This window comes from Myotis brandtii, unplaced genomic scaffold (genome assembly GCF_000412655.1).
Source record: "Myotis brandtii unplaced genomic scaffold, ASM41265v1 scaffold670, whole genome shotgun sequence".
NCBI classification, from domain to species: Eukaryota; Metazoa; Chordata; class Mammalia; order Chiroptera; family Vespertilionidae; genus Myotis; species Myotis brandtii.
In genome coordinates this window covers 2,951,480-2,961,994 of record NW_005370611.1, presented here as the reverse complement: position 1 = coordinate 2,961,994, position 10,515 = coordinate 2,951,480, and the positions used below count along the sequence as shown (strand labels likewise).

Below are 10,515 nucleotides of genomic sequence, written 5' to 3'. Positions count from 1 at the left end.
TGAGAAATCCCGTGTTTCTCCCACTTCAGTCTTGGTTTGGTGTATCCATTTGCTGGTTTCACCCCTTGCAGGGAGGGGGGCCTGAGCTGCGCATTGGGGTGTTTGCCTTGTTTAAGGGAAGCGGAGTGAGGTGGGGTGCCCCGGAAGGCACTGGACTTGAGAGACTGACGATTGACTTTGTACACAGAGTCCTACTTAGTAACTGGAACCATTGTCTGTTGCTGCGATGACTTGAGTTGGCAGTTACCATCCTGTAAGATGTTTTGTGGGCAGTGTTACCTGAAGTAGTTTGAAAATGTAGCTGAGTGTCAGAAGGTGTTATCAAGAGATGATGATGCTTAGAGGAGGGCACATGTGGTACAATTGGGTACTAAATACAGTCAAGACATTAACACCATTTGTGCAGTAATCATCAGATAATTTTCTATGAAACATGTTTTATGAAAATCTAAGTTTAGCATAGAGACCATTGTAGAGACAATTCAGCCTTCTTTCATAGGCAATAAGTTCACAAATACGGGCTTTAGCTCTTAAAAGTACATGGCAGTTATATAAGAGATGTATGCTATCCTTGGCTTTTTTTTTTTAAATCATTCAGCATAAAAAGTACTTAATGCTTTTTGTGTTTTTCAGATTCTCTGAAGTTACACCCATCCCAGAATTTTCATAGAGCTGGACTATTGGAAGGTCAGCAGAATGCCTTTTTAAAGCATATTGTGTGAGTATGCAAAGGCTTTCTCTGAAATGGAGTTTAAATGAGAAAGTGTGAAACTTTGCAAACTCATACAATGTAGTTTTCTCTTAAAGAGCCTGATCCTTCTTTTAGAGCAGCTGAATGTTTCAGTGGATTTTGTTTCTGTGTTTGATGTGATTGTTAGCTGTTGTATCTGCTTTGAGAAGCCTCGAACTCCTCTTTATCCCCCCCCAAAATCATTAAAAATTATGTGTTGGGTGATCTACCTTAGAATTCCAGAATTCCAGATATTAATAAATAGCTTTTTACAAACAAACTGAATATGAAAAAGCTCAAACAAGATCATGAATATAACTAAAAGAGTGACACCAAACACATATTTAGTTTGAAAATTCACAACTTTTATATGCTAAGTATTTCAAAATGATATATTAATTATTTATTACAAAAGCATTGATGTCATTACTATTGCATTATTTTTAAAGATGAGGAAAGCCAAGTAATAGAGATGATGATTAAACTATGCTTAGAAGAAAGGGTTTTAGAACATTCTGGAAACACTAATATACTATGTAGAATAATTAAAACAACTGACTGATTACTTCAGAAAACTTTATTTGGTGTTGTTTTTAGCAATTTAAGACAAAAAAGGTTCTATTTATGTTGTGTTTGTAGTTTTTGAAGTGATTTCACATATATTATCTTTGACTCTTATAATCCTAGAATTGGACTGCAAGGATATTCATTTCCCCATTGTAAAGATGAGTAACCTAAGGCTGAAATTAAGAGACTTGTTGGGGGCGCGGGGGAGAGTCATACAGTAGCAGAAACCATGCTTTTTGTATTTTAGTTAGTGCTCTTTACCTAAAGCCAAGCTGCCATTATACAATATATATGTAACCCGTGCCCTTTGGGGGTAGGGGTCAGATTCTTAAACATTTTGTAGCCCACTTAAAAAAGGCCCTAAATATTTAAGTTTGACCTAAGTGTAGGTGTTTGCTTTCTAAATGGTAGTCTGGTATAATGGAGAAAAATGTGAGTTTTGTAATTGAGCTTAAATTTGAATACCAGTTTTGACTATTGATTAGCTCTGTGACCTTGGCAAGTAATTTTACCTCTAAAAACTTTAATAGTCTATCCATAAAAATGTACATAATCACTTAAATTTAGTGAGCTAATGTGTACGAAAATGCTTATTGCATATAAAAGGTTCTCAAATTATTGATTATACTTACAAGAAGCCCATAGATAAATATTAGTATGAAAATCGAACCTGGGACCCTTCAGTTTGCAGGCGTACGCTCTATCCACTAAGCCAAACCAGCCAGGGCAATGCTGATCTTTCTTGCTACTACCTTTTTTTCCTTAAAGATAGGAAATTAATTTTTTTTAATTGAGGTATGGTTGATATATAACATTGAATTGGTTTAAGATGTACAATGTAATGATTAGATATTTGTATATGTTGGGAAATGATCACCACAATGTCTAGTTAACTAGGTCACCATGCATAATTCTGCTACTGCTTTTTAAATTTAATTTGGTGATTGCCTGACAGTGGGAAAAGGAAAGTCTAGCTATTTTTTAAAATATGTTTTTTATTGTTTTTTAGGGAGAGAGGAAGGGAGAGGAATAGAGAGATAGAAATATCTATTCTATTTTTGCATTTTCCCTACCTTTAAAGAAGATAGTTTATACATATTTTTAAAAAAAGATGATTTACAGTTATGGTGTTCAGATTTGAAGGCTAGGATTCTTCTTTGGAGTGCCTAGACAAAAAGTTCAACTACAGAGAAGACGGTACCATTTCTTACACCTTCTGTATTGAAAAATATTTATTATGGCATGTATTGTTTGTCATATAAAAAAAGATAAAAATTAAACTAAGTGGAAGTATACAAATAAGATTAAGTAAGAGGTCATTCTAGAAATATAGAGATGTAAGATACCATGGTAGAAAATCAGATAAAACAAAAAAAATAAGCAAATTGGAAAAATCAAGTAATAAAAATGGGTTAAAAATTAAAGATGTTTTTAATAGCATGAATTAGATTATATGATGGATCTTAACTGGTTAAATAAGAACTAAACACTAATATGATACATCCTGGTATGAATTATACATTTAAGATTGGAAAATTTAAAAAGAAAATATGAAATATTACAGTGACTTAGGGGAAAATAAACTACTTTTTAAATTTTTTTTACTACCCATTACCTCTTTGATATAGTATAATGCATAATTATGCTTTATAGTTCACAAATGGAAATACTTGGTTTTTTTTTAAAACATTTTAAAAAAAATATATTTTCAGAGAAGAAGGGAGAGGAAGAGAGAGATAAAAACATTAACGATGAGAGGGAACCATTGATTGGCTGCCTCCTGCACGTTGGACCGAGCCCGCAATAGTAGCAGTGTCTTACTGACTGTATGGAATATTTCTGAATTGCCATTAGGCCTGATTTATTTCTTTTCCTTGGGTCTGTGTTAGTAAGGTAGTTAGGCCAATAACTTTTTTACATGTGAAATGTATGATGATATCTTATTGGAAAGGATTTAAAAAAATATTTAACATTAAAAATAATCTGTTGGATTCTTTTCTTGTTTAGTATCTATTAGTCTATTGATATATACCTAATAAACTAAAAGTATTATTATCGAAATAATTATGAAACTGAAATTCAAACATGTGACAAAAATCATACCTAGTTCATCCTAACATGCAGAATTTTGGATATATGGCTGCAGAACTGGGCATTTTTTTTTCTTTTTAAAATATGATTATATTAATTTTTGGAAAGAAAGGAAGAGGGAGAGAGATGAACACTGATGTGGCTGCCTTTTGCATGCCCCCTACTGGGGAATGAGCCTACAGCCTGGGCCTGTGCCCTGACTGGGAATTGAATCAGTGACCTCTCTGTGCAGAGGTGCTCAACCAACTGAGCCACACCGGCCAGGACTTTCTCAACTTCTTGCTTCTAGGATCTGTCTCTCTGATTTCCTACTATTTGTTTTTGTGCTTCTTTCTACTAGTAAACTCTGCTTTCATGATTTCTCTTCTATCCTAGAATTCTATTTTTTATTACATTAAGAGGATAGAAATTCATGTTTAATCAGATGGTTCTTGGCCTGCTCTTAATTGATTCTTGACTATACTGTAATTATTCCAGGAGTCCCCCTAAAACTTGAAAATGGTAGTACAGAAAAATATTTTTTATTATAATCAATATAATATACAGGGTGGGACAAAAGTAGGTTTATAATTGTTCATATGGAAAATAATACAATGACTAATAAGTAATAATACAATAATAAACTGTTTATTTGCCCCACCTTGTATAAAATGCCACTTTTATTAGAAAAAGTTAACTCATCAGGTTGTTTTCTATTAAGAATTAACAGGTAGTTAGAAAAAAGAAAAGATCGAATTGATAGATCAGTTGGGCCTGATTAATGTAGTGACAGAGGATAGTCTTGTTTGCGTTAGCACTCAGATAAAAGGCATTCTCCAATAGAAATGTTGCCTATTAAACTTTTTGCCTTGTTGCTAAGATTTTATTTCAGGTTACATAAAGGAGATTCATGTCTCTTTTATTTGCTGTTTTAATAAAAATCAAGGTTATAAAAGGTATAATAAAAGGTATAACAAGGGTATAATACACTAATTATAAACGTATACTTGAATGAAAAGGTAGACATTTTCTTTATGGATTGACTACAGATAATGATTTCTGCTTCCAAATATAAATAAAACCTGATGTTGTGTTAAAGGATCTATATTTTTGATCATTTGAACTGAAAATGTGATTTTCAGGTACTTTTATTTATAATAACTATTGAAAAATAGACTTTTTTCTCTTCTTTTTGTTTTTTAATTAACTTTTTATTGTTGAAAGTATTACATATGCCCCCCTTTTTCCCTCATTGACCTCCTCCAGCCCGCCCCAGACCCTCACAGCCCCATTGTCTGTGTCCATGGGCCATGCATATATGTATACAAGGTCTGTGGTTGATTACCTCAAGATTTCACACTCTATTCTATGCTTCCATATCTCTGGATCTACTCCGTTCATCAGTTTATTTTCTTACTTAGATTCCACGTATGAGTGAGATCATGTGATACTTGTCTTTCTCTGACTGACTTATTTCACTTTCTTGCTTCTATTTTTAATACAGTAGTCCCACCTTATCCATGGTTTTCGCTTTCTGGGTTTAGTTACCTGTAGTCAGCCACAGTCTGAAAATATTAAATGGAAAATTATATATAATAATTTATATACAATATATAAATTCTTTACTTAATATATTTTGAAAGAGATCATGTCCACATAACTTTTATTACAATATATTGTTATAATCATTCTATTTTATTTTAGTTATTGTGGTTGATCTCTTATTGTCCCTAACTTATAAATTAAACTTTCTCATAAGTAAGCATGTATAGGAAAAAAACATAGTAATGGGTAGGGTTTGTTATTATCTGAGGTCTCAGGCATCCACTAGGGGTCTTGAAAAATAATCCCTCTTGGATAAGGGAGGAATACTGTATTTACTTGATACATCGGTGATGATTATTCCTGCTGGCCAGCCATGAACCAGCATTGTGTCTTTCTCATTCAGAAACGTTACGGTTAGTCTTTTAGTACATTTGGTACTTGGTTTTGAAGGTAAGGAAAGAACAGAAAAGTTTCTAATGGTGAGCTAAGTTGTTGATTATTCTTATCTTTATAGATTTACCTTTAGTTTAAAAAATCTGTTTAAAGCAACCTTTGTAGGACATTTTAAAAGAGCAGTGTTGCTAGTTAAAGAGAAGAGTAATAAATCAGTGTTGTTATAATTGAAAACATTTTTGAGCAGGTATGAGTATCAGCATTTTATAGATGTTTTTCACGTTTTATTTTCAGAAAATATTATGAGATAGTATTGATATCCCTACTTCATAAATGAGCAAACAGGAGATTTACTTCCCAAGGTCATATAGCTAGTGGAGAAAGCTGGAATTTGAAACCTGACAATTTTATCCTAGAATTTTTAGCTTATCCTGACTTTTCTCACATAAAATTTATAATTAGTACTTTAAATAGGATTCTTTAGCTTCTATAAAGTAATATGAGAAATTCTATAAGCCACAATAAAAACCAGTGAAGAATATGATGATGACCCTTTGGGAGAATATTTTAACACTCAAAATTAGCAAATCATTGCCTAGCTTGATGGATGTCTTTAAGATTTAACTGAAGCACATCACTGGTTGAACCATCTCTGTCTTGACTGATGATGGCACTCAGAAATAAAAAATAGGGCAAGGGTAAGCCATAACCTAAGGAGAATTACTTTAGAAATGGAGGATGCCATGGGGCTCTGATTTATTTTTATTTTTTAAAACATTTTTATTGATTTCAGAGAGGAAGGGAGAGGAAGAAAGAGAGAGAAGCATCAAATGCCTCCTGCATGCCCCGCACTGACTGGGAATCAAACCATGATCTCCTGGTTCATAGGTCGACGTTCAACCATTGAGCCACGCCAGCTGGGCAGAGCTCTGATTTTTTTGTTAGTAATTTTATGGAAGCATAGTAATCATTTTAACCTATTTCTGCTGGTATATTTCAGAGCCTAAGTTTGAGAAGAAATGAGCAGCAGAAAAAACAGTAATAATAGAGCAGCGGTTCTCAACCTGTGGGTCGCGACCCCTTTGGGGGTTGAACGCCCTTTCACAGGGGTCGCCTAAGACCATCGGAAAACATATATATAATTACATATTGTTTTTGTGACTAATCACTATGCTTTAATTATGTTCAATTTGTAACAATGAAAATACATCCTGCATATCAGGTATTTACATTACGATTCATAACAGTAGCAAAATTATAGTTATGAAGTATCAATGAAAATAATTTTATGGTTGGGGGTCACCACAACATGAGGAACTGTATTAAAGGGTCGTGGCATTAGGAAGGTCGAGAACCACTGTAATAGAGCCTCAAGAGTTGGTTTTATTTCTTGATATGGTTGGTCTTTGCTTCTGAACTTTCTGGAAATACTGTGTTAGGTATTTAAAAAAAAAAGAATTTTAGTTCTAGTTTGACCTTGAGACCTTGTAGAAATTTGTGTAAGCATTCCTTTTCTTTGTCAGAGACATTATCTGTCTTGCTTAACTTAAGAGTTTTGAGGAAGAACAGCTGAAATAATGTTAAAGGACTTTGAAAACTATGAAATGCTATATGAATAGCAATATTTTGCATAGGCCCTTATTAATTTGCTTTGGTTTTTCTTTTCATTGTCTTCTCTCTCCCTCAAACCCCCACCCCCACCTTTTTTTTTTAATCTTCTCCTATGCATGTCTTGATTTTCTCATGGTACTCTACCTGTTGCTTGTTGGTTTTGCTGTTACTACTTCTGTCTTCTCTTTATCTTCTTTTTTTCAAAAACAAACAAACAAACAAACAAACAAACCATCTTTATAGAGGTATAGAATTACACCCATTTTAAGTGATCCTTGAATTTTTAACAAGTACATACATTTGTGTAATTACCACACATAAGGTACAGAACATTTCAGTCACCCCATAAGCTACCTCTTGTTTTTTTGTAGTCAATTCTGCCCACTCCAGCCCCTCAGGCAAGTACTGATCTGTTTTTCTTATCATAGATTAGTTTTGCCTTTGTAAGAATCCTACATAATAAAAGGGTAATATGCAAATCAACTGAACAGCAGAACGACCAGGTGCACTGACCACCAGGTGGCAGACGCTCAATGCAGGAGCTGCCCCCTGGTGGTCAGTGAGCTCCCACATGGGGAGCTCCACTCAGCCAGAATCCCTGAGCCAGGCTCACAGCTGGGGAGCGCAGCAGCGGTGGCGGGAGCCTCTCCCTGGGGAGCAGGCCTAAACCATCAGTCAGACATCCCCCGAGGGCTCCCATACTGCGAGAGGGTGCAGGTAAGGCTGAGAGACCTCCCCCGCAAGTGCACAAATGTTGTGCACCGGGCCTCTAGTTTCATATAAATGGATTTATACAGTGGATACTCTTTAATTTTCATTGTTCAAGTACTATAACTTTCAAAAAAGGAAAGCTATTTTATAAAGGACAAAAGGTAACAAGACCTTTTTTTTAAAAAAAATATATTTATTGGTTTCAGAGAGGAAGGGAGAAGGAGAAAGAGATAGAAACATCAATGAGAGAGAATCATTGATCGGCTGCCTCCTGCATGCCTCCTACTGGGGATTGAGCCCGCAACCCAGGCATGTTCCCTTGACCGGAATTGAACCTGGGACCCTTCAGTCCGCAGGCTGACGCTTTATCCACTGAGCCAAGCCGGCTAGGGCACAAGACCTTTTTTATTCTCATACATTTTTATATTCTACAATGTAGCCAAATGTCTATTTAAGATTTTTGCCCATTTTTAAATTGAATTATTTGTCTTTTTATTGTTGAGTTGTATGAGTTCTTTATTTATTTTATATACAGGTCCCTTATCAGATATATGATTTGCAGAAATTTTCTCCAAATATGTGGATTGTCCTTTCACTTTCTTGGTATTGTCTTTTTTTTTTTAATTTATCTTTATTGTTGAAAGTATTACAGATGTCCCTTTTGTTTCCCCCATTGATCCCTTCCATCCCATCTTGGTATTGTCTTGATGCACACTTTTTTAATTTTGTTGAAATCCACGTTTTCTATTTTTGTTGTGTTGCTCATGCTTTGTTTCATATTTAAGAAACCATTGCTTAATCTGAGGTCATGAAGATTTATATGTATGGTGTTTTTTTTGTTTTGTTTTGTTAATCCTCACTCTAGGATATTTTTCCATTAATTTTTACGGAGAGTGGAAGAGAGAGGGAAAGACAGAAACATGGATGTGAGAGAAACACATGGATTGGTTGCCTCCTGCACGAGCTCTGACCAGGGCCAGGCCAGGGAGAAGCCTGCAACCAAGGTACATGCCCTTGACCAGAATTGAATCTAGGACCCTTTGGTTCACAGGCCAACACTCTATCCACTGAGCAAACTGGCTAGGGCTGTATGTTTTCTTCAAAAAGTTTTACAGTCTTGGCTCTTACACTTAGGTCTTCGATCATTTTGAATTAATTTTTGTATACAGTGTGACGTAGGGGCTCCAACTTAATTCTTTTGCATGTGGATATCCATTTGCCCTAACACTATTTGTTGAAAATACTTGTTTCCCATTTAATAGTCTTGGTACCCTTGTTGAAAAATCAATTGGCCATAGGTATATGGGTTTATTTATGGATTCTAAATTCTTTTCCATTCATCTTTATGCTCATCCTTATAGCAGTATCATACTGTCTTAATTACTATAACTTTGAAATAAGTTTTGAAATTGGGAAGGATGAGTCCTCTAACTTCGTTCTTCACTTAAAAGATTGTTGTGGCATTGGGGGCGGCTGGGGAGAGGTCAATGGGGGAAAAAGGAGACATATAATACGTTAAGCAATAAAGAATTTAAATTAAAAGAAAATATTGTGGCTATTCAGAGTCCCTTGAATTTCCATTTGAATTTAGTATCAGCTTCTCAGTTTCTTCAAACAAAAAATGAGCTGTGATTTTTAGTAGGGATTGTATTGACTAGATGTGTCAGTTTGAGGAGTATTGCCATCTTAATAATACTAAATATTCCTGTCTATGAACATGAGATGTCTTCCTTTTATTTGGGTCTTCTTTAATTTCTTTCAAACATGTTTTATAGTTTTCAGACTATATATGTTACACTTGTTTTTAAAATATTTATTGTATTTTATTCTTTTTAATCATTGTTTTAAGTGGTAATAAAGTTATGGAAATAATTTGAGGATAGGTCTCTCAAAACTTAGGAGAGCTTTAATTTTGAAGTCGTAGATTATGCATATATACAGGAAAAGAGACCCAAATCATGCTAAGGTAATTAACTATAAAATAGCCACAGAATTAAAGCTGCAATTAACCATAAAAAACATTTAGTGAAATCAGTTTTGTTTTAAAAGTTATACTAGATGGGGATTTTCTCAAGGGCAGCGACTATACCTTGCATTCTCATAGCATCTGGCACACACGTGCTCGATATCTGAAAGGGGCTTGATATTTATTAAATAAATGAATGAATATCACATCCACAAAAGAAGGAAGGAATGGTATTGGAGGTCTGAGAGAATTGTGCTCTAGTTACTAGGTGTACCGGTTAATAATGTGAATTTTGTAATCAAAGAAAACACAATAATTTCAAGAGAAACATCAAAAGTGCTTCATTCAAAGTAATGTCCATCACTAGCTACACATTTCCCCATCTTTCAGGTAATTTGTGGATACCATTCCAATAGAACTTTTCTTGTTTTGAGGCAAACCATTCAGAGACCCAATTTTCCACTTCGTACGTTTTGAAGTGCTGCTCAGAAAGCGCGTGTGCCATCAATAGGAACAAGTGGTAATCTGAAGGCACAAGGTCTGGTGAATACAGCGGGTGGGTTAATACTTCCCAGGCAAGATCTTTTAATGTGTCTTTAACTGGTTTTGAAGTGTGTGATGGTGCGTCATCATGAAGCAAAATTACTTTGCTGTGTCTTCTGGCCCATTCTGGTCATTTCACGATCAAAGCGTGGTTCAAATTGATTATTTGTTGTCGGTAGCAATCAGTATTAACGGTTTCACCTGGTTTTAGAAGCGCATAATACACCACACCTTCCTGATCCCACCCAACGCAGAGCATTGTTTTCTTTCCGAAGTGATTTGGCCTTACAGTCAATGTTGATGGTTGACCTGGGTCAACCCATGATTTTGTGCATTTGGGATTCTCAAAATAAATCCACTTTTCATCGCCAGTCACAAT

The 10,515-nt window shown here is 34.8% G+C and overlaps 1 protein-coding gene across 2 annotated transcripts in view; it reads left to right on the top strand.

Annotated features, from left to right (window-relative positions):
• The first annotated feature begins 254 nt into the window (after positions 1–254).
• The window catches only part of NFAT5 (nuclear factor of activated T-cells 5, tonicity-responsive), a 111,148-nt gene continuing 100,887 nt past the window's right edge, over positions 255–10,515 (top strand). For both annotated transcript variants that reach the window (XM_005881199.2, XM_005881198.2), the window contains exon 1: positions 255–687. The gene's annotated coding sequence lies outside the window, so the exon portion shown is untranslated. The remainder of the gene's footprint in view (positions 688–10,515) is intronic.